Source organism: Lissotriton vulgaris, chromosome 2_1, assembly GCF_964263255.1.
Source record: "Lissotriton vulgaris chromosome 2_1, aLisVul1.2, whole genome shotgun sequence".
Lineage (NCBI taxonomy): Eukaryota > Metazoa > Chordata > Amphibia > Caudata > Salamandridae > Lissotriton > Lissotriton vulgaris.
Window position 1 is genome coordinate 1,194,617,281 of NC_141687.1, and position 24,081 is coordinate 1,194,641,361.

Sequence of the window (24,081 nt, forward strand, 5' to 3'; positions counted from 1 at the left end):
GGGGGGAAGTGACAAGACGTCACTGCTTGTTGGTGGTGGTGGACCTGGATGCATTGTTTCCACGTCCCCTGCCTTTGATATTGTTCCCTCTGTAGCCACCCCTGCCCTTGTTGTTGTTATACGAGGACTGGGTGTTACCCTTGTAGTATTGTGTGGATTGGGATGCCTGTCCCCTCGAGGTGCCTCTTGAATTGGAGCGGCGAAAGGAACCACCCCGAAACTGCTGACTTTGTAAAGCCCCCATAGATTTGGCAGTTTCAGTGTCTTTTTTCATCTTTTCTAGGGAGGCATCCACCTCAGGGCCGAACAGATGGTCAGGATTCACTGTTTGACCCAATATTGTGGTTTGTATGTCGGGTTTGAACCCCGAAATTCGAAGCCAGGCATGACGTCTAAGTAACACACTTGTATTGATAGCCCTGGAGGCAGTATCTGCCACATCTAGGGCACATTTGATGGATGCATTTGTAATGAGTTTACCCTCCTGAATGAGCATCTCCCCCGCCTCCTTATATTGGTCAGGCAAGTGTTGTAGGATGGCCTCTAATGTGTCATAATGGGCCCTATCATAACGTGCAAGCAGGGCTTGAGTGTTAGAGATCCTCCAGATGTTCGCTGCCTGTGCAGCAATGCGTTTGCCTGATGCCTCAAAGATCTTGGACTCTTTGTCCGGGGGAGGAGCGTCACCAGTAGTCTGCGAATTCGCCCTCTTTCGAGCGTTGGAAACCACCAGGGAGTCCAATGGCAAGTGTCCCTTAATATACGTGGGATCAGTGGGCGCCGCTTTATATTTCCTGTCGATGCGAGGATTGACCACCCGCGCCCGGGTGGGCTCCTTGAACACCTCCTGTGCATGCTTCAGCACCCCTTTCAGCATCGGTAGTGTCTTGACTTGTTTTTCGGCTACCGAGAAGGTGTCGACCAAGAAGTCTGCATCTACGGGGTCTGAGTGCAGTTCGACGTCATGGTTCGCTGCAGCTCTCTCTATTAATGCATTGAATGCCGCCGAGTCCTCTGTCGGGGACGTCTTTGCGGCGAAAAGTTGAGTGTCCTGCCCCGACTGCGGGTCGTCTGTGTCGCCTCCTGCTGTCCAGGGCACCTGCTCCTCCTCCGGATCCGAGTACGCAGGATAGTTGTACTCGGCCTCTTCCTCGTCCACATCAGGCACGGGGGAATGGGCCGGCGAGTGTTCCAGGGCTTGTGGAGACAGAGGTTCCATCAGAGCCGAAGAGTCCGCAGAGTACCTTTTGTTCTTGAGTGGAATCCTAAAAGGTTCCAAGGCTGGCTCCGACGTAATCTTTCGTTTGAGGAGCGACAATTTTCCGGTGTTGGCGTCGATGATCACCTCACGACGTTCCTCCACCGCAAGCGGCTGTAGCCGAAGCTTCGACACCACCAAGGCAGCCTTCGGCGTCAATACTTCCTGAGAGTGTCCGCTCTGCTTAGGCGCGAAGGCCTTCGGCGCCGACTTGGGAGGAAGGGTAAAACGAATGGGCGTTTGTTCCTTGGCAGGCTTCGGCGTGGGCCTAGGCACGGCAGTGTCCTGGCTGGGAACCACAGTGGACTGTTGGATCCGCTTTAAGGATTCTCCCACCTTCTTTGTAAGGGATGCCGAGGGCTGAACTGTCCCGAGCGACTCTTCGTCTCCGAGAGCCCGGTCGCCGGTAGGCCTCTTCTTCGGTGCCGACGCCCCATGGCCTGGCGCACCGTCGGCGTGACGCTTCTTCGAAGCCGTCTTCGGGTCCGCGACCCCTTTCGGTGCCGACGCAGCCGCGTCGGAAGCCTTCACCTTCGGTGCCGACCCATAGGTCTTCGGGTCGGCCATTTTGGCGCGGCTCTTCTGGTCGGCCATTTTGGCGTGGCTCTTCAAGTCGGCCATTTTGGGTTTCGTGGAAGTTGACGCCTCCAGAACCTTCTTCACCAACGCCACTTTCGGTTTCGGTTTCGCATCCGAGGGTGCGAGACCAGTTGGCTTCCCTTTCGGTTTCTTCTTAGAAATGTCCGTGACCGGGCCCGGAGGCGGGGACGTAGGACTCATAGTTAGATCTTGGGTAAGGCCCGAAGGCGATCCCTCGACCTGGGCCGTATGATGGGGAGTAACCCCAGAGTCTGGTTGGGGATGCTCTTCCTCCGAGCTATCACCCATCGTGGCACAAGCCAGATCGTCGTCCCCTACCTCGTCGGAGGCTTCGTCGCAGGCCTCCTCATCCGCGTCGTAGGTCTCTTCCTCGGACGCGGGGCCAGGGTCCGACCCTTGTACGTCGTCTTCTCCCTCGACCGATTCCTGGAAGATGTCATCGGGTGGGGGTGCCGAAGCCGACAATTGAGCCTGGAGCCGATTAGCTCGGCGAATCTTTAAAGTCTTCTTACTTCTAAATTTCGAACACGCCATGCAGGTGTCTTCACGGTGATCCGGTGACAAGCATGTATTGCACACGGGGTGCACGTCGAGGTGCGAATATTTAGAATGACACAGCGGACACTTCTTGAATGGAGTCCGCTCCATAGCAAAAGGTGTAGTGTAGGCCCGTCCGCGTCGAAAGCACGTGGAAGGGCAGCAAGAGAAAGGAGCTGAGAGTCAGTAAGAAACCCGAACGCAACTATACCGACGCCCAGCCTAAAGACCTTTTGGTCTCAAGTAAAAAGTAGAACAACTATCGGTTCCGACAGAGGGAACCAAAACACATCCGAACCCAATGGCGGAAAAAAACAATCTGGGGATGGAGGCGATGCCCATGCGCACTGTAGTCCAGGGGAGGAGCCACCTATCTCGTGATACTTCGAAGACTCTTCCAGGACAACAATGTGCAATCATCCCGACCCAACACTAGGTGGCGGACTATGCACAGATATGAATTCAGCAGCCCACATGCCTCGAACTTAAAACAATGGAAACTATTTTGTAAATAAAGACTGTGGAATACTGGTGATTTATTAAGATCAATCAGGGGGATCTAAGAGCGCTGATTTTAATTTAACAAAATGTGTGCTCAATATTATATACAATTCTTTACTAAAACACTGCACATTGCAAAACTGTTTTTTCCTATGCTTGACTAGACAAGGTCAGAATTAGGACGTGGCTTAGTCATGTTTGCTGTTTCAGTCATAATGTTTGTTTTAATTTCTTAAATGGTTCTCTAATGACCTAAAAATAGCCAAATCAGCACTTTGTCACGTAGGGCTCAAATGGCGGACTAACTGTTCATTTGAAAATAAGGAAGCCTATGCCCTCTGCCTCAAAGACTATCAAAGTTTAATTAAACATGCAAAAGCAGTTTTCTTTTTCAATTGAATACTAAACTCAGTGAATAAGTCAAAGGAAATCTTCAACAAAGTCTCTGAATTATCAAATACAAACAAGCTGACTATACCTTTCCTTTCTACACCGAATCTATGTGACACTCTTAACTCTTTCTTTATTGCAAAGATTAAGACAATAAAGGTTAGTATACCAGCAATCCCCTCCCCAAACGTGGCATCCCTTGATATAGGAACCTGCTTACTCTATACGAACTTCCTGCCCTCAGCAAGGAATGCCTCATGGACCTGCTGTTAAAAGTCAAGAAAAAATCCCTAATCTACATCTGTCCCCACAAAAATTGAAAAAATAGTTGTCTCACACTTTTCTGGCTTAGCCGTTTCTCTTCTCAACCTGCCCAAGAGGACCAATATCACTCCGCACTTAAAGGACCTCGACTGGCTCCCCATCCAGAAAACATGCCAATTTAAGATTCTGACCCACGTCTACAAAGCCCTCCACGACCAAGGCCCCACATGCGTGAACCACCACCTGCGTTTTCACCGACCTCCCAGGAACCTCTGCTCCATACACCTCACACAAATACCTTGTATCCTCCACTGTCGCTCAGGAGGACGCTCATTCTCCCACCTTGCCGTCAAGTCCTGTAACGCCCTCACCCTCCACCTCTGTTCTTCACCCTCGATGACCCACTTCAGGAAACAGGCCTGACTTTTCGACTGATACACGCAGCACAGTACCTGGAGACCCTCTCAAGTGATAAGCCATGCTATACAAGTACCACTTGATTGACTGATTGAAGGCATGGTCCCAGACCCCATCAAGGAGGCAATAATGGTCCCACTTCAAAAGAAATCTGGTGAGGACCCACTTGTCTTGAAAAAATATCGACCAAACTCCTTGCTGCCATACCTAGCAAAGGTGCTTGAAGGACATGTTGCCAGACACCTCTGCTCGTTTTTAGAAGAATCTAAGTTCTTTGACCCCATCAGGCAGGTTTCAGGCCAGCCCAATCAACTGAAGCTGTCATTCTCTCAATTGTATATGACATGTGGGAGGAAGCTAACACTGGCGCCATCCAGGCGTTGGTCCTTTTAAATCTTTCTGCGGCCTTCAACATGGATGACCATGAGCTTCTGGTTAACCGCATCGAGCCGGCATGCCTACAGGACTTTCATGGATCATATCCTTTTCAAAGGATCACTGGCAATCCGTCCGGCTATTTCCTTTCAAATCCTACAAGGTCTAGTTATATTTAGAGTTCCTCGGGTCTGTCCTGTCCCCTCATCTCTTCAGCCTGTTTATTTGTTCCCTAGTGCACTTTTAAGAAGATTAGCGTCAGAATATATAACTATGCAGACAATATGAAGCTCCTCTTCATTACTGATGACTCCATCGAAGCAAAGGAAATTTCTAAAAAATACTATCCTGTTTATCAGAGACTTGATTAACAGCAACCAACTAAAACTTAACTTTGATAAAACAGAGATTGACATAACTCAAAATAAAACCATGATGTTGAATCCTTCTTTTTGGGCCCCCTCGGTGAACTCCCCGACCTAAGCACTCTGTAAAAAGTCTAGAAGTCCTCATTGGCAAAGATCTAATGATGAAACTCCAATTAGGAGCGGTTACATCCGCTTGCTTTCTACAGCTGCGAAAAATCAAGAAGAACATCAGGTTTCTCATCTTAGAAGCCCTGGTCCTGATTATTCTTACCCTAGTCATTTGACAAATTGACTAATCAAATTCTCTTTATCTTAGCCTTCCTAAATGTCTTTCTCGCAGACTCCAACTAGCACAAAACCAGGCAGCCAGATTTATATTCCAACAACTGAGACACTGCCATATCACCCCCTGATGAGGAAGCTTCATTGGGTACTGGCTGTACAATGCAACATCTTTAAGACAGGCTGTATCATTTCCAAATCCATCTATGGAAGAAGTCCTGCTTCATTGCATGCAGAATTAAAAAATACATCCCCAATCATAATTTAAGGTCTGCTCATATGAATCTCCTCTTCATCTCATCTTTAAAAAAGAAGAGACTAGGAAGCTCCCGTTTCTCGGTGTTCACCCCCCACATTTGGAACTCCCTCCCCCATGAGATAAGATTCAGCCCTTGCTGTCCGAGATTCAGGCAACTCTGGAAGACATGGTTATTTAAAGAAGCCTATGACTAACTGTTCTGAGATGGGCTATGCTTCTGTTACCTAGCACCATAAAACAGAAGGGCAAATAATCGAAATGTGCACTTGTAATGCTTTGTATTGGCATGCTGTTCTCAAAGAACCACAGTGGAAAACCTTCCAACATTCAAGGTTGTTCCTGCCTACTCACTTTGTAACATGCTTGTCCTGCTACAGTTAGTATAGGGCACATTAATATTCAAATTAGGAGATAGTGCTAGAATGGCGGCAATATGTGACTTTTGAATATATTAATTGTGATTTGACATTTTATTGCTACATTTGCTCACTCTATCTCCCTATGCCTATTCCATTGAATTCCATTGTGAAATAGGCCGTAAATTGATGCATTTCTGGGGGTGAGTCAGTCTTCTGATTCCCTGACGTTGGCAGAAGAACCAGTTTCTGGCCTTCTTAGGTTTTGGACTTAAAACATTTTTTCCTTGACATCATGTAATTACTCCTTCATTTGATTGAGCCTCATACTAATTTCCTCTGCAATTTAATTGGCTATCATTTTTTCCTCCAGTATTTCATCTGAATTTCTTACATAAACCTTTATGGTTTTCCTTTTACTTCTGAGGATGAATTTTCTTGAAACGTCACTTTGTTGATATTTTTGTTTGTGTGCTACTTAAAGGACTCGTTGCCTCATACATGCTTGGGGGTTTAACACACTCCCCTATTCAGCATAGGTGATCTATCCATATTTGATCAGATAATAGCAATAGCATCAACATCAGCTTTGTGGGAGGCCCAGTTAATCAAGAAGGATGATGAAATGAGCATTTTCAGAAGAACAGAAAAAATAAATTTAAAAAAATAAGAAACTGACAGAGAGGGGACACATACGTATTTAAAAATGCTCACAGATTATCTCCGTGGAACGTCGCAAAATCCCATAGGTGTGGAGGAGACTGATGGGGTGGTATGGAGACCTGTTGTATCCGGTCCGGAAGAGATGATACACGTTTTTTACATAGATTTCCTCCTGTGACTAACCACAACAGAATAAATCTCTTTCATAGTGTGAAGTGAGTGTGTCAGGGGCTGCAGACAAATCAAGAAAGAACATAGTGGCAGAGCCGCCCTTACGCTCCCTCCATCACACACACCTACACATATCTAGGAATGAAACCAAAGCTAATTTAACCCGAAGTACAGGTTCAAAGCTGGCCCGGGAAAAATCCAAGATTTCACTTTCCTGTAGGTAAGAGGGCAAACTAATTGTTATCTTCCTTTCTATAATTTTAAATGCCATTGGAACTAAATCAACACTCAAGGGCCAATGACAGAGTATTCAAAGAAATGTTACACAGGTTGGTTACAATGGGGGGAGGAGGGGATTATTGAAAACCACCCTAATAATGTTACAACACATGGGTCCAGAAGAGAGCTTAACTTCATCAAAGGAAGCACTGAGGGTAAAAGGCTGTAGTAACTGCTGAAAAGGACATTAAAGGTAGAGGAGTAAAAGGAGAATCCAGAGGAATAACTGCTAAATCATTCGCCACTGGAAAGGATAATCTTATTTTTTCAATTTACAATCAGATCTGATATGTACATGCAGGAGCTAGAAACACTTTGCAAATGATGACACCTTCTACAATGTTAACCCTCACCAATAAAATAAAAATGTTTTGGGCCTCACAAAGTTCACTGATGCAGAAGAGAACTACTTTGCATGGATATGCTCTCTGGAAATGAGCAGAATGCTGTCCCTTACAGTGAAGTTAGCTAGTGTTTGAAGGGAGCTGATCCACTACCCCATGCTCTAGTCTAGTGGTTGGAAGAAAAATTTGAATGAGGGGCTCTAAGACTTAATTTTGTATGGAAGTCGGAGTGTGAAATGGTATCTGCCCTTGAACAAACAGATGTTAACAATACTAAGGTAGACACTAACAACAAGTAAGTCTCTTTGCAGTGGTCTTGTTATTGTGTCTTACAAAAGAATGTGATTTCACTGAAACTCTAAAGCTGAAAAAAGACAACTATCTGAACTGCTGTATTAGAGCATTCTAAAAGATAGGTCTGACCACAGAAAAAGCCCTGCCTCTCTTAGACTTCATCTTAGTTTTAGGTATATGCATAAAAATGATGTCTTGGATGCACAAGGCTCAAGATGGACAGTAGACCATCTATATGTTGGTACTAGCTTATCACATCTAAACATGTAGCACCCTCATTGGAAATATGTCTTTCTAACTGAAAGCCTAGGGAATGCCTTCCTTTCTAGACAGGTGTGTAACCCTTTTCTTTAGACCTGCTAAGACCTGTTAAAAGTCTAATAACAATCCACATTTAAGGCCTCTTGGGTTTAACCCTTTCGCTGCGGCGGCTATTCCGCCGCAGCGCTGGCGGGGCGGCCGCGCGGCGGCCGCATGCTGGTGACAGAACCGCTCTGTCACCAGCCGCGGTTGAGCTGTGCTCGTGACGGAGCGGTTCCGTCATGGCCCGCCCCGCTCAATAGAACGCACCACGCAGGCACAAAATCAGCCCAGCGCAGGCGGGGCGAGCGGGCCATGACGGAACCGCTCCGTCATCAGCACAGCGCCACCGCAGCTGATGACGGAGCAGTTCCGTCATCAGCAGGGGAGGGGTTAACATATGATTTCGTAATAAATAGTTCAGGCCTGCTGTCTTTGTCATAATGTTTCATAACAGTTTAGACTTAAGGCATGTGACATTATGTTTACCAATGAAACAATCAGGTCTATAACTTTTAAAATTAGCTTGTCACCATACACAAATCCATCCTGCTACATTGCTCAAAGGCAACAATAGAAGAGTCATACAATTATAAATATGTACAAAATTACAATTAGGAAAAGAATATGCAAATGTTTTACAGAGGCCTAACATGGATTCTAAACAGTTGAAATCTACTTACAGATTGGGTTAAAGGGGGTAACCACTACCAGAATCTTCGACTAGTACGGTGATCTGTGACCTTTCTATCACAAAATACTTGTTTATAGTCTTTAACACAGTGGGATACCAATCCCCCCTTAAACCTTACGGGATTTAACAAATTATTTTCACAACAAATAAGTCAAATATACTGCCTTTGCCATAACTTTTCACAATAAACAGAGCAGCCATGTGGAAGCGGATATAACGTTTCCCAAAGAACAAATCAGGCCTTTGTTATTGGGTTGTTCTCATAAGTTTCACAGGCCTACTGCACTGTGCATGTACTGGCAGCTATACCATGAGAGGCAAAGATCTACGATAAATATGGATAAAATTACTGTTAGAAGAACAATATGCAATACTTAGCCAAGGGTATCACATTAAAAATCGTAAGCTGTAATGATATGCCTTGTTTTTTAGTTGTTTTTTTTTTTTTTGGGGGGTGTGGGGGGCACAACACCAAAATAATTGAATAGACCACACTTAGAATGATTATCACAGTTATTAAAACAGAGGACATTTCTTGCTGTAAGATAGGCACACTTATGTACAAGTCTTGCACCTCACAATGGCAGGATGCATTGTTAAAATACACAACTACCTCATCTAAACTCAACTAACTGCATGGAATACTCTAAATGGATGATATGTTATTTTCAACTATTGTGAGAAGCATGTGCCCATCCTGAAAGGCTAATCAACAGCATTACAGAGAGCACTGAGGATGCAAATGGTAACTTGCTCCTAGGTGACAATGAGATGACGAATTGGCATGGTATAGTTGCCTGTACATGATCCCGCTCACAACAGAGGGCAAACTCCAGACCATGGGTACTCACAAACTTTCTCTCGGGGGCCAAATTTACAGGGTGGTTTGTGGCAGAGGGCCGCACCGGTGGGGGCGGGGTTCAGAGGGGGAGGGGGCGGGGCTAAAGCAAAACAAATTTATGACCATGAGGTTCAACACAGGTCCCTCCCTCAGTCGCCCTCCCTCCGTGTCTCTCTCTCTCTCCCTCTGTCTCCCTTCCTCTCCTTCCCTCTGTCACCCTCTGTCTCCCACCCTCTCCCAATGTCTCCCTCTCTCTGTCTCCCCCTGACTGCCTCTCTGTGTTTCCCTCTCTGGCTCCCTCTCTCTGTCACCTTCTGTCTCCATCCCTCTGTCAACCTATGCCTCCCTCCCTCCCTCTGTCATCTCACCCCGTATGTGTGTCAGTCCTCAGCTCGGGCCGAGACAGCCTCCCAACACGCACGCACACAGTCACACCCCAGTACTTCACAGGTCTTTAAAAGACCAGTTACATGTTAATAAAGCTTTGTTGCTTGTATTTCACCTCTTAGCACCCCTGCATCTCCACGCTGACAATCACTGGAATCCACCCGCCCCCACAGCACAGAGTCTCTCAGAGACTGGCTGCTGCAACCCCCAGTGTTTGCCAACACTATTAAATTAGTTTGTTTTTTTAAAGCACAGGTAGGATGTCTGTAAGGTCAGCGGGCTGTCAAGGAAGCTTGCCAGGCCGCAGGCCGTACTATGAGTACCCCTGCTCCAGACTATGATGAGCATCCACTCAGGAGCCCCAAGGGATCCTTGCCCATACCACATCTTCCACAGAGCAGTTTTCGCCCCCCCCCCCCGCCCCCAGCTTCGCCGCACTATCATCTGCTCCATCAAAACCGCCACCCTCCCTGATGACTGGACACATGCAAACATCAACCCCCTGCTGATGAAGCCGTCCTCAGACCAGACAGACCTCAAGAACTTCGGACTTATCTCCCTCCTCCCCTTCCCACCCAACGTCATTGAGAAGGCCATCAACGCCCAACTCTTCGAGTTCATTGAAGTGAACCACATCCTGGACACCTCCTAATCTGACTTCTGAAGCAACCACAGCACGGGGGCCACATTCCTCACCGTCGAAGATAACATCAGCTCCCCTCCTCGACCGGGTCAAGACCACAGCCCTCATCCTACTAGACCTCTCGGCCGCCTTCGACACCGTCTCCCACTGCACCCTAATCACAAGACTCCTTGACGTCAGCATCCACGACAATGCTCTGGACTGGTTCCACTCCTTCCTCACTGGCCGGACCTAGCGAGTCAGACTACCACTATTCCTCTCAAAACCCACAAAGATGTGCTGGGAAGTCCCCCAGGTTCCTCCCTGAACCCCATCCTCTTCAATGTCTACATGGCCCGCCTCACAGCCATCGCCAGAAGCCACAGACTTAATTTTGTCTCCAGCACCAATGACGCCCAGCTGATCCACTCCCTCACCAACGAACCCACAACCGCCAGAACCAACTTCCACAGTGGAATAAAGGCCGTTGCTACCTAGATAAAAGACGTCTGCCTAACGCTCAACTTGGACAAGACCGAAGTACTCATCATGGGACCCATCCCTTCAGCTTCGGACGACTCCTGCCCCCGACCGACTATGCACACAACCTCTGTATCATACTGGGCTCATTGCTCACCATGAACCGCCAAATCAACGCAGTTTTGCAGTTTCCTCAGCCTACTTCCTCCCGCCTGCTTAGAAAGACATTCAGATAGCTTCCCACAGAATACAGAGACGGTCACCCCCGCACTCATCACCGGCAGACCCAACTAGGCAATGCACTCTGCACCGGCGTCACCCAGAAACAGCCCAAGAAACTACAGAAAGTCCAAAACACCACAGTCAGATTGGTCCTCAACATCCCCCACAGCCACAGCACGCAACACCTCTGAGAACTCCACTGGCTCCCAGTCAACAAGAGAATCGCTTTCAAGTTCCTCACTCATGCCTACAACGCTCTACACAACGAAAGCTCTACACAACGAAGGGCCAGCATACTGGAACCACCGCCTCACATTCAACGTAGCCACCAGACAACTTCGACCCTCCCAACTCGCCCTTTTCCTCTGTCCCCAGGATCCACTAGACCAGAATTGGAGGAAGGTTGTTCTCCTATCTCGCAGCCAAAACCTGAAACACCCTGCCCATCCAACTCAGGCAATCCACGTCACTGACCAAATTCAGGAAGGACCTCAAGACCCTGCTCTTCAAATTATCCTCCACCCAGTCCCACAACGGCTTGAGACCCGAACGGGTGAGTAGCTGCGATATACAAGACCCTAATTGATTGAGTGTAGCGGTTAAACGTATAGCTCTACAACCCACCGCCAGTTAGCCCTGCATGGTGCTGTAGGGGCAGTTACTTACTAATGACAAAGCAGAGTAGGGTATTCTCCTTTCGGCTACTCTCAAATTACTTTTCTAACAAACTGTGGTGACATGACATAAAACAAGGTTGAATCTTTCAAGATTCAGAACAGGAGATATCTGTGAGTTCGGCTGATCAAGCTCAAACTCCGATGAAAAGAAAACTGCTCATCAATGAACTTCAGTCTGCAAAATGGAAGTGTGTGCCTTCTAAAAGAGTGGCAAATGAAAATCTGATTCTATAAACCCCCGGGCTGGCACAAAGTAAAATGTTGTTTGCATGCATAAGAAGGTTTGCTGCAGGTGCAAAGACACATCAGATACAAGAATACAGGTACACGCAATATTCAGAAATGCCACCTGCCACTCTAGTACTAATACTACTACTGCCACTACAACTTCTAAAAGGAGAGGATAAGCAAGTGAGTTTGACTTGAAAAGTAGGGAGCTATTCCTACAAAAACACAGTGCTACCATTCAGTCGGTTGAAACGGAACATGGAAAGAAGTGTCATTTATGAACACTTTAAACATTCAGTCCCCCTTTCAAACTGTTTCAAAGAACTTAATGGCCTCGCCAAAAGTAATCTTAGCACCATTTATGACCATTATTTTCAAGAAGAACCAACTTTCATCAATGTATGGAAGAAACACGAATGAAAGGTCTTCAACTGGGGAACAGGGAGATCCGTGTTGATTACTCTAGAGGCTATTACGATTCAACAACTTAATGCAATGCGGAACTTAAAGGGGGACCAGAAAGAACGATGTCAGAAAAGGGGAACTATAGAGCTCCTTCTTAACTGTAACCACCAAGTCAAGTGTGCAATGCTATGACACAACTCTGCTGAAACAAAAAAATATGATTTCCAAGGAAAGAAAGAACAATGTTTTTTTATTTCTGCAATACATCATTGTATGCAGTATGCTTTGGTATTCCATAATACTGTGGATATTTCCAGAAGGGGGGCACACAACTGTCTGTTTATTAAACAAAGAACACGTTCATAATAGCAAATACATTTCCCAACAAAATAACCAGAAAAAAACAGGACATTTGTATGAATAGGACATAAAGAAAATATGCGTTTTGCAAAAAGTGACACCCGAAAAGTAAATAGATCAACCTATTAAAACAGAACTATCCTGTATAGATCCCCTTGTGCTACCTAACTCGTTTGTATGTCCATAGATGACAAGGCAATTCATAAAGTGTAACATGCACTTGATGTTGGCACATTTTAGACTTTTAAAAGAGGCGTCGTCTGACTTGGAAGCAGTACAAAGATAGCATCCTTTATGATACTATAAAGCTTGTCAGCTCTATTCAGTGCGCACTCCACATGACCCCCCGGACCATCCGCGCTTGCAGCAACAAATACTCAAAGCATCACTCAGTTGAAAATAGACTGAGGTAATACACATTACACTGAGTGCAGCTGTATAACAACCTGACACTAGCAAGAAGAATATAGTACAATATCGTACACAGACCGTACTGATTCCTCAGAAGTCTCCCCTCGAGAGGGAGTCCTTGAGCTCCAGCAACGATAAGTCACTGACTGACCAACATGTAGTGAGTTATGTGCACTTAATCGCAAACAACTACGTAACATTACAAACCTAGTGAAAATCTTCTCAATAAAAAAATCCAATAAATCAGTACTAGAAATAGAAAACAATACTCTAGATCCCATCATTGGGGGTCAAGTAGAAGCAGCAGAAAGGATGTGGGGCCAAGAGAAGAGTGTGAGAGAGAGTGTGTGTGAGTGTGAGTGAGTGAGTGAGTGAGTGAGTGAGTGAGTGAGTGAGTGAGTGTGAGTGAGTGAGTGAGTGAGTGAGTGTGTGTGTGAGTGTGTGAGTGAGTGAGTGAGTGAGTGAGTGAGTGTGTGTTTTTGCGTGTGTGTAATGCTACTTACCAGTATGCATCTGTTCTTGGCATGTAGAGTTGCAGAGTTGCACACTGTGTATAGATCGGCACCTAGTGTTGGGCCCGGATGGTTGCAGTTTGTTGTTGACCTGAAAAGCTCTTTAGCAGTCACGGGATAGGTGACTCCTTCTTTGGACCACATTGCGCATGGGCATCTGCTCCATCCCGAGATTGTTTTTTGCCATTAGGGAAATGATGGAGCTTTGCAACAAAAGGAAGGATGCCCATGTAATTTGCAACTAATTAAGATAATACTGGAACAGACAAGGGTAGCCGGGGTGGTGGGTGGGCGTGTGCAACTCTGCAGCTCTGCATGCCAAGAATAGATGCATACTGGTAAGTAGCATTCTCCGTACGAGGCATATGAGCTGCAGATTGCACACTGTGCATAGATTTTATAGCAGTGCCCATCCCTAGAGGCGACCCCCCCCATCTGCTGCAGTAGTTTGGAATAATGTTTGAGAACACCCTGGCCCACATTAGCTTGTTGCTTGGTTTGCACATCTACACAATAGTGCTTTGTGAATGTGTGCGGTGTAGACCATGTAGCTGCTCTGCAGATGTCATCTAGGGCAATGTTCCCTAAAAATGCCATTGAAGCCCCTATTTTTCTTGTAGAGTGGGCTTTAGGAGGAACAGGTAACGTATGTTTAGCTTTGTGGTAACAAATCTGTATGCATTTGACAATCCATCTAGCTATCCCAGATTTTGAAATGGGATTACCTTTGTGTGGGGGTGAGAAAGACATAAAAAGTTGTTTGTCTTACGAAAGGGTTGTGTCCACTCTATGTAGTATAGCAATGCTCTTTTGACATCGAATGTGTTAAGAGCTCTTTCTGGTACTGACTGTGGTTGCGAGAAGGAAACGGGAAGTTGCACAGATTGATTGAGATGGAAGAGAGAAATGACTTTGGGTAAGATTTTTGAATTGGTACGCATAACTACCTTATTGTGATGCATTTGCAAAAAGGGTTCTTGAATGGAGAACGTTTAAATCCACACAGGTGAAGGTGGTACCTCAGGAGGAATTATTGACATTAAAGGCTTTAATGGCATGCACTCTGAATAGAGACAGATGTCTGTTTTGCAGGTATGCTGCTATTGCAGCAAGATGTAGTCTAATAGATGTATAGGCTAAGTTGCATCTTTGGAGATGCAGTAAGTATCCTATGATGTGTTGAATAGACACATCTAGAGGATTAATATTGTTGTTGTGACAATATATTACAAATCGTTTCCACTTGGCTACATAACATGCCCTAGTGGTTGGACGTCTTGCTTCTTTTATGACATTCATGCAGTCTGGAGGAAGGTTCAAATATCCAAATTCTAGGATTTCAGGAGCCAGATCGCAAGGTTGAGCTGAGCTGGGTCCGGGTGTCTGATCTCCCCACGGTTCTGCGTTAAGAGGTGTGGAGACAGGTGTAATTTTTGGTGCGGTACTACCGACAGTTGTAGCAGTGTGGTGTACCACGGCTGTCTGGCCCACGTTGGAGCAACTAGGATGAGAGTCAGAGAATGCTGCTGTAGTTTGCATACTACTAGTGGCATGAGTGGTAGAGGTGGAAAAGCGTACGCAAATCTGTTTGACCAGTTCATCCATATCACATTGCCTTTGGACAGTGGTTGTGGATATCTGGCGGCGAAGCTTGGGCATTTGGCGTTTTCGTGGGTGGCAAATAGGTCTATCTGAGGTTGTCCCCACATCTGAAAGAATGGCTGAAGAACTTGCATATGAAGTTCCCACTCGTGAGTCTGTTGTGTTTGTCGACTTAACAGATCCGCTATGGTATTTTGTACTCCTGGAAGATGCTGGGCTACAAGGAATATGTTTTGAGGTATAGCCCACCGCCATATGTCCTGTGCTAGTTGAGATAGTTGCATGGAGTGTGTGCCTCCCTGCTTCTGTATGTAATACATGGCTGTCATGATGTCTGTACGGACTAACACAGCTTTGTTTGATACATGCTTTTGGAAAGCTTTTAGTGCTAGTAACTCCAGATGATTGATGTGGAGTAACTTTTGTTGTGGTGTCAACCTGCCTTAGATGGTGTGTTGCAGTAGGTGGGCTCCCCAGCCTGATAGCAATGCGTCCGCAGTTAAGATTATCTGAGGAACTGGTCTAGGAATAGTCATCCCTTGGAAAGGTTTTTTGGTGTTCCACCACTGCAGAGAGCGATGTGTCCGACCGTCTACCAACACTAGGTCTGTCAATTGACCTTGAGACTGGCTCCACTGACGTGATAAGCATTCTTGTAGCGGGCGCATTTGAAGTCTTGCATGGGGCACTATGAAAATGCAAGAGGCCATCATCCCTATGAGTTGCATGAACACTCTTGCTGGAAGGGAGTGTTGTAGCTGAAATCTTGTTAGAAGAGTTTGTATGCTGGCTATCCTTGCTGGGGTGGGTTAGGCAACGCTTTTGAGGTGCTTATTGTGGCACAGAGGTACTGTTGGATGGTTGTAGATGGGACTTGGCGTGGTTTATTGTGAACCCCAAGTCGTGAAGCAGGTGTATTGTGGCATGAGTGTGTTCCATGCATCTGTTGTATGAGCTGGCTTTTATGAGCCAGTCGTCGAGGTACGGGAAGACATGGATGTGTTGTCTTCGTAAATGCGCTGCCACCACTACTAAGCACTTGGTGAATACTCTTGGTGCTGTTGTGATTCCGAATGGGAGTACTTTGAATTGATAGTGCTGTCCGTCTATTACAAATCTGAGATACTTCCTGTGAGCCTTGTGAATGGGAAAGTATGCGTCCTTGAGATCTAAAGTAGCAAGGGAGTCATTTTGCGACAGCAGCGGAAGGACTTGTTGCAGTGTGACCATGTGAAAATGGTCTAACTGTATATATGTGTTTAGCGGTCTGAGGTCTAGAATAGGCCTTAGAGAGCCGTCCTTTTTTGGAATCAGAAAATATAAAGAGTAAACCCCTTTGTTTTGTTGGTGCAGAAGAACTGGTTCTATTGCACTTTTTTGTATCAGGGATTCTACTTCTTGCTTTAACAGTGCAAGATGTTCTTGTGACATTGGACGCTGTTTGGGTGGTATGTTTGGGGGTAGATGTTAGTTCTAGACAGTAACCTGATTGAATAATTTGTCGCACCCACCTGTCTGATGTGATGTTGGTCCAGGCAGGAAGGCATTTTTGCAGTCTTCCCCCCACAGGAGTGGAATGTTGGGGGGGAAGGGGAGGAAAGACATTGGGTAGGGGTAGAGGCAGAGCAGGAGTGGTTTGTTTTGCCTCTGCCTTTGTTGTTGTTACCCCTGTAACCCCCTCTTTGGTAGCCCTTAGTGAATGTGGATTGGCTAGGAGTTTTGTAACAGGTGGACGGACTTTCGGAGGAGTAGCCTCTAGTGTTGCCTCTGTATGATGAGCGACGAAAAAAACGTCTGGGAGCTGCCTGTTGCAAGCCTCCCATAGATTTTGCTGTATTGGTGTCTTTTTTAATCTTTTCTAAAGACACATCAACATTTGGGCCGAATAAATGTGTCTCATCAAATGGCTGATTAAGGATGGAGTTTTGTACCTCAGGTTTAAAACCTGAGATACGTAGCCAAGAATGTCTACGTAGGAGGGTGCTGGTATTAATTGCTCTTGAGGCGGTATCTGCCGCATCTAGGGTACAGCCAATGGAAGTGTTGGTAATATTTTTACCTTCCTGTATCAGTTCATTGGCCCTATTTTTGTATTTGTCAGGTAGATGCTGCATTTTGGACTCTAGTTCATCATAATGAGATCTGTCATCTCTGGCCAGCAACTCTTGGGTGTTGGCGATGCACCAGATATTAGCTGCTTGAGACGCTGTTCTTTTGCCTGAGGCGTCAATTAGCTTGGATTCCTTGTCTGGTGGTGAGGCCCCACCTGATGTCTGAGAATGAGCACGTTTACGTGCATTAGACACTACTAAAGAGTCTAATGGTGCTGGACCTTTAATATAGACTAGATCTGTAGGGGCAGCTTTATATTTTTTCTCAATTCAAGGATTGAGGACCCTAGCCTTGACGGCGTCTTTAAAATCCTCTGTTGCATGTTTGATTACACCCTTAAGCATTGGTAAAATGGCAGTAGAACTTTGTGTGTTATCAAAAGTGTCTAGTAGGAAATCTTCCTACACCGCATCTGTGTGTAAGTCCACCCCAAGATATTGGGAAGCTCTTTGGACTAGTAGCTTAAAACCTATAGTGTCCTCTTGTGGGGATGGTCTAGAAGGGTATATGTCGTCTTGTGGGACATAAGGCACATCAGGGGTGTTGTAATCATCCCATGGATTAGGGGACTGAGCAAGACTATTGGTCCCTGCTGGGTCATGTGCGCCACCATCTGTATCATCAGACTCTGTGTCCACATCATCTTGTGAATCAGGGGATGGTGTAGGCGAATGGTGAGGTGGAGTAGGTGTAGGAGGGGGAACAGTATGAGGAGGTGGAGAAGAAGGCACCCTTAATGGAGAGGTTGCAGTGTCTCTCTTCTTTGGAGGAGGAGGAGGAGGTGCTGGCGCATCAAGTGGTCTCTTTTTGGAACTGAGAGTAAATTGACCAGTCTTAGCATCCTTGACAAGGGTTTTTTGGTTAGGATCAGGTGTGAAAAGTTCTTCTGAACAGGGCAGATCCTTCGGTGTCGAGGTTTTCAGCTCCGTAGGTTTTTTCGGCATCAAGTCGGTAGCTGATTTCGGTTTAGAAGTGTGCCCTTTTGAAGTGTCTTTTACCGGAACCTGTTTCTGCGGTTCCGGGTGTTTTTTCGGTTCCGAAGCGTGTGAATCTGGAGGTTTAGGTGTTTTTTTCGTTGGCTCTGAATGTGGTTTCGGCATCGATGTGCCGCTGCCAGTCTTTGGTGCCGTGTGCTTCGGTGTCGGAGCAACGGTCGGAGTGGTTGACGAAGATGGCATTTTCTTCGGTGTCAGTGTAGGATCGGCACCGTGGATAGGCTGGCTCGAGCCCGAGCTGCCTGAAGGCTTAATGGGCTTCTTTGCTGGGCCCGAAGGCGGGGCGTGGGAAGTAGTCTCTCGGTGTGCACCCAGGCCCGAAGGTGAGGGTGTGCCTGAAGCCTTTTTAGAGGGTGTTGAGGAAGGGTTGGGGTTGACGATCTTACTTACGACCTGTTGAGCTGGAGTGACTTACTCGACGTCGGAGTCTTCGGCATCTTCGGCGTGCTGGTGTTCTGGCACGTCAACGCCCTCTTCGAAGATGTCGTCGGGGATGAAAGCGGACGAGCGGGCCATTGTTCTTCGAGCTCATCGGTCCCGGATCGTCTTCTTGGAGCGGAAGGAGGTACAAGCGGAACAGTCTTTAGCCTCGTGCTCCGGTGAGAGGCAAAGGTTGCACACCTCATGTAGGTCGGTGTGGGGAAACTTCGACCCACATCGAGGACACTTCTTGAATGGAGTCCTTTCCATGAGCCAGAAGTAAGGCCTAGGTAGGCCCGAAGGCCTTCGTCGACGACCGGAATCTAAGATTTCGAAGGTGAAGAATCGCGTCGATGTGGAGCGCGATCAAAACAATACCGTCGAACTGGGTGAGGATTGCGCGCCAAAGGAAATTCAGTTCATAACCGGAGCGCAGGAAACACATCCGAGCCTGATGGTGGAGAAAAACAATCTGGGGATGGAGCCGATGCCCATGCGCAAATGTGGTCCAAAGGAGGAGTCGCCTATCTCGTGACTTCCAAAGAACTTTTCAGGACAACAACAAACTGCAAACATCCGGGCCCAACACTAGGTGGCGATCTATTACCAGTGTGCAATCTGCAGCTCATATGCCTCGAAAATATTATATGTATATATATACTTTTTTTTTTAACTCTGCTCAAACGAAATTTGCAACAAGGACAGATGTATAAATAAATCTAAATATCGTAATGGGTTAAGGCACCTGCTGCAGACATCGGTGTGTTGCCAGCAATTTGCAGCGCATCATAATGGTAAAATATCTCAGGTGGTTAATAGAAGTGCAGCCTTTCATAACTGCAGTGAAGAAAAGAACTTTCATAAACACATTAAGACTCTGAAAAGTGATTTAAATGAGAGAGGATGCACGAAAGAATGCTTAGACAAAGCCGAGTCACGGGCCTTATTGGTGGATCGGAAGACCACTCTAAAGACCAGTGAGAAAAAACTAGATAAGGATAGGGATAATAAAAGGGATGAAATTGGGTTTATAACAGAATATAGTGTCTACAGTGACCATTTCTATAATATCCTACATAAAAACTGAGACAAGATTGTCTCCGGTTAGATGCCGTCAGGCACAATTTCAGAAAAACCTAGAGTTGTGTACAGAAGGGGAGAAAAATTGAAAAAAAACTCTGCCCTAATTATGTGAGAGAGCCTAGAAAGAATACGACCATCACATCCTGGTTACCTAACAAACTGGCTGGATTTTTTGTATGTGGTTCCTGTGTAACTTGTATATGTGTGTATATATATACATACATATATATATATATATACATACATATATATATATATATATATATATACACATATATATATATATATATATATATATATATATATATATATATATATATTAGGATGTGCCTGTAATAAAATCTACATAGGCAGTAGCATTAGATGTTTAAAAAACAGAATTCAGGAGCACATAAGGGCTATTATTAATAAAGATGAGAGATACCCAGTGGCTGTCCATATACAAGAAAAACATCCATCCGAAAAAATGTCTGGTTCCATGCTTTAGAATATATACAGGCTCCGTTAAGGGGTGGTGACAGAGAGCTAGCATTAAGAAAGGCTGAGACGGGATGGATTAGTTGATTGAGGACTATGGCTGTAGGGCTGAACACCAATACTGAAATACTGAAATACATCATTATCTGTAGAAATATAGAGTGGATATCAGCTCCTTTTTTACTAGCGTTTGAATAGCTATTTGTCTGCCTCCTGTGACCCTCTACTCACTCTCTGGTGTCTTTTTGATTCTTGCCTGTCACACCAAGATGATATAATCTTTCCTTTGGTGTGTGGCTAAATCTTACAGCTGAAAAAGAACACATATTCTAACATTCAATTTCTAACCAGCAGAATCGCTAACCACAATAAAAGATGTGTACCTTACTGTATTGTGGTAAAATAATGTATATTCTGCAATTTTTCTCCTTTCAAAATAAATTCAGACCGAACTATAATCCACAAGGCAATTCATCTCATGGGACACAAACTGAAATAATAGGTACATTTGTTTTGAAAATGTACTATAAAATAAATGATCCTTGATGATTTGTTTAGTTTATGTATTATCAAAAACATATATATCTTTAAAAAAATAATAACAAAAGTCTTCATCGAGATTTAGTTTTCAGACACTGGATATATGCGAATTTGAAATTGGTCACAACTTCGATATGACCAAGTTGTTAGTTATTTCAAAATGGCGCTGCTGAAAAGCAGTGAATTACCGCTGATTCCTAGCGCGGAGCATGGTGGACCATTGCTAGCATTTAATAGGGAGTGTATGCCTGATAAAAATGAGTAACAAATGAGGATCTGCCAAGCACAATCGTTAATTTTATATTTCTATGTGAAGGTCCTTACTACGAATATACATAAAAACTAATATAGAAACGGGCTAAGAGCAATAAAAATAGAATTTGGGACGGGCCACTTTTTAATATATCGACAATATTTAATAAATCTGAATTAGATCTTGACTCGGTTTATATGTTTTTTTCTATGTAATAATGATAACTTACAAGTCCGCTTACTAAAACATTGAAATTTCTAAATGGCGCCGTCGATATGTGGGTAGACGCTACTACCTTCCATTTCGAAGCCAGGTGCATTACGTTAGTAATCAACTATGGGCTATTTAACGGCGGCTCGGTTTGTCCACTTTACTCGATTACGAAGGACACTATGCCATGGAGCCGGCCCAAAACCTGTTCTAGAAGTAAGTAATAGCGGGACTGTGTAGCTGCTTTTAAATCAGAGGCAGCATAGTATGTCTGTGCATTATATGGAAGGGCCGTGCTGTAGGTAGAAATTACATTTTAAGCCGCTTTCTAGTGATTAAATTGGAAGTTAAGTCTTTGGCTTAGTCATAGAAAGGCTCGTAAGTAAGAAATAAAAGCGTTTCTAGTCTGGTCAAGTACAAAACGGACATTGAAAGATGGCACTACTAAAATATGGGGAGGCGATGTTAACGCTCTATCGAACTCAAAGTGTTTTCCTGCAAACTAGTAATAGTCTGCGAACCAAACGGGGGTTGACCTTTCTTCTCTCTCATATTTTTATAAACACGAATTAGTGGGACATTATAAATGTGTCCCAAGCTATAGGGTATCCAAGTTACCTCTTTTCAAGATCTGAGGGCCATATTATGTTAAAAGGCCAACTAGCATGCATTTTAAATTAATCACCTTGCACCTACTCGTGTGCTTTAAGGGAAATTGACACAGGGAAATACAGGCATGTCAGATATGGGATGCCTTTGATGTTTTAAAATAGCGAATTTTAATAACAATGGGAAGGATTGATAAATTCTCCAATTAAGGAACAGTGACGCTAGGAAACACATAATCCCGGCTGGTAAAAATTCTCTCTCCTTTTACACAGTGCATTAGGAATTGAAATATTCAATCAGGACTGATTATCCGGCGCAGGAGCCACTCATCACATTTGTTATAAAAATAAAAGAAAGAAATACTTGTAAGGTATGCGCTATAATCTTAGGACCTATTTATATTTACATATGTACTTATCTTGTGCACTTTAATGACTAGGGACTAAATTAAAAATTAACCCTTTTTTTATATATTAGGCAATCCGAAATCAAGCTGAATCTGATTGGGGATATACTGAAAATATATGCTAAAAATATAAAACAACTACATTTTCTGATAACATATGCTAACTTCCCTTCTAAGGGTCACCCATTAGAAAAGCTGTTGTAGTATTATTTATGCAAACCCACCAAACTTTTGAGAAAGAAGACAAAAAAGATATTTTGGCTTGGTTTGCTGGCCGTATACATTTATTTATGGTTGGGCAGACTGTGATAAAAAGGTAGCATCAGTGAAATATTATAGAAATGCACTTTGACTTAGGATATTGTGTAGCATCACAGAGTGTTTTTGTAAAATATGTATAAATCATATGATATATAATAAGATGTGTTGGAATGTATTAAATGTAAAGTTGTTTTAACTGTAAATAGTGTAAATTTGTGTATAATATTTGTCATATATGTATATGTGTTATTTGTAGCCCTGAAGAAGTCCGTGAAGGCCAAAACACGTTGACTACAGCTACAGTCTTTTTATCTGATGAATAAATAAAGAATGCACTGCAAACAACGCCACTGATTCTGCGATCGCTGATTTGTATTAAACATTGTACATAATAATTGCTATTACTGTTGAAATTTTGAGATATAACTTTAATTAGTGTGCTGGGCCATTGTGTGCTGTATTGCAGTCTAGTCATACGCCCCAATAATCATAAAATAGCACTGAGAGTTTAGGTGTTTTCTACAACCACAGATTTTTATTTTATGTATGTTGCTGTATTTGGAGATCCATGTGTTGCCTGATGGTCACAAGGTACATCCTTGAAATCTAGCACATAGCATGCAAACTTAAAGCCATACGTTTAGAACCTTACTGTTTTTCCCAGCTATCATTATTCTGCAATTAAAGGTTCCTTCGGGTTAGTAATGTAATTACTCATACAGACATGTATAGCTCACCTTCTTAAAAACAGAGCTTGTAAAATCAAAAATCTGCCTCCAAATCATAGTTGGTCTCTTAAGCACTGTGACGTGAACACAAGAGGAGTGTATGTTTCCTCTAAGGTATTGGCATCAAAATGTTAATGCTTCAGGCAGCTCCCAGGCAGTGTGAGACCCGAATTATAGGACTGCTGATGGCCCTTTAAGAGGAGCATTTGTGTCGGGCTCAGCTGGAACTGAAAATACCGCACTCACAGCTGGCTGATGCTCTGAATGCAAAGCAGATAAAGGCGGACACTGTTGAATGTGTACCATGTAGGCAAAGTGAACTGGGACACAGTCGACAAAACTCACTGGTACTAGCTGCTAGATACATAATTCTGCTGGCTCCCCATAATTTCTACCACCAAATGGGAATGAGTCTGTAAAACTAGTACAAGGAATGATATGGACATCAGTGCATGTGCACGTGAGTGTATCATAACTACAGCCAAAAGTGGCAAATGCAGTAGAAAAGGTAGAATGTTCTACTGTGACAGTCCTAAGGCAGCAACATGTCCGTTCTACAATAAGCTAAAGTTAGTGGAACACTGGTAATCTGCCAAAAAACACTGAGATCTGCCTATACGTATGAGAAATATTTTAACAATATAAAGAAACACTTAGTGCTACTCTTGTAAACAAATCTGGGACTTAGATTAAAAAATTGTCTTTTGTCACTCCAATGACTATAATGTGTTAAAAATTTAACTAAGAAAGATTTACAAGTAGAATGTTACATTCAATCTGATCACACATGATCCACATCAATATGGAAAAGTATGCATAACACGATTTCATGAAAATGACATTGAAAACTTTAAGATTATCCTTATGAAGAGATTCTGGTACTTGAAT

General features: G+C 44.4%; 1 protein-coding gene across 2 annotated transcripts in view; it reads right to left on the reverse strand.

The window, feature by feature from the left end:
* Positions 1-24,081, reverse strand: part of ZBTB44 (zinc finger and BTB domain containing 44) — a 301,958-nt gene that overhangs the window by 150,994 nt on the left and 126,883 nt on the right. The gene's annotated exons all lie outside the window — the stretch shown is intronic.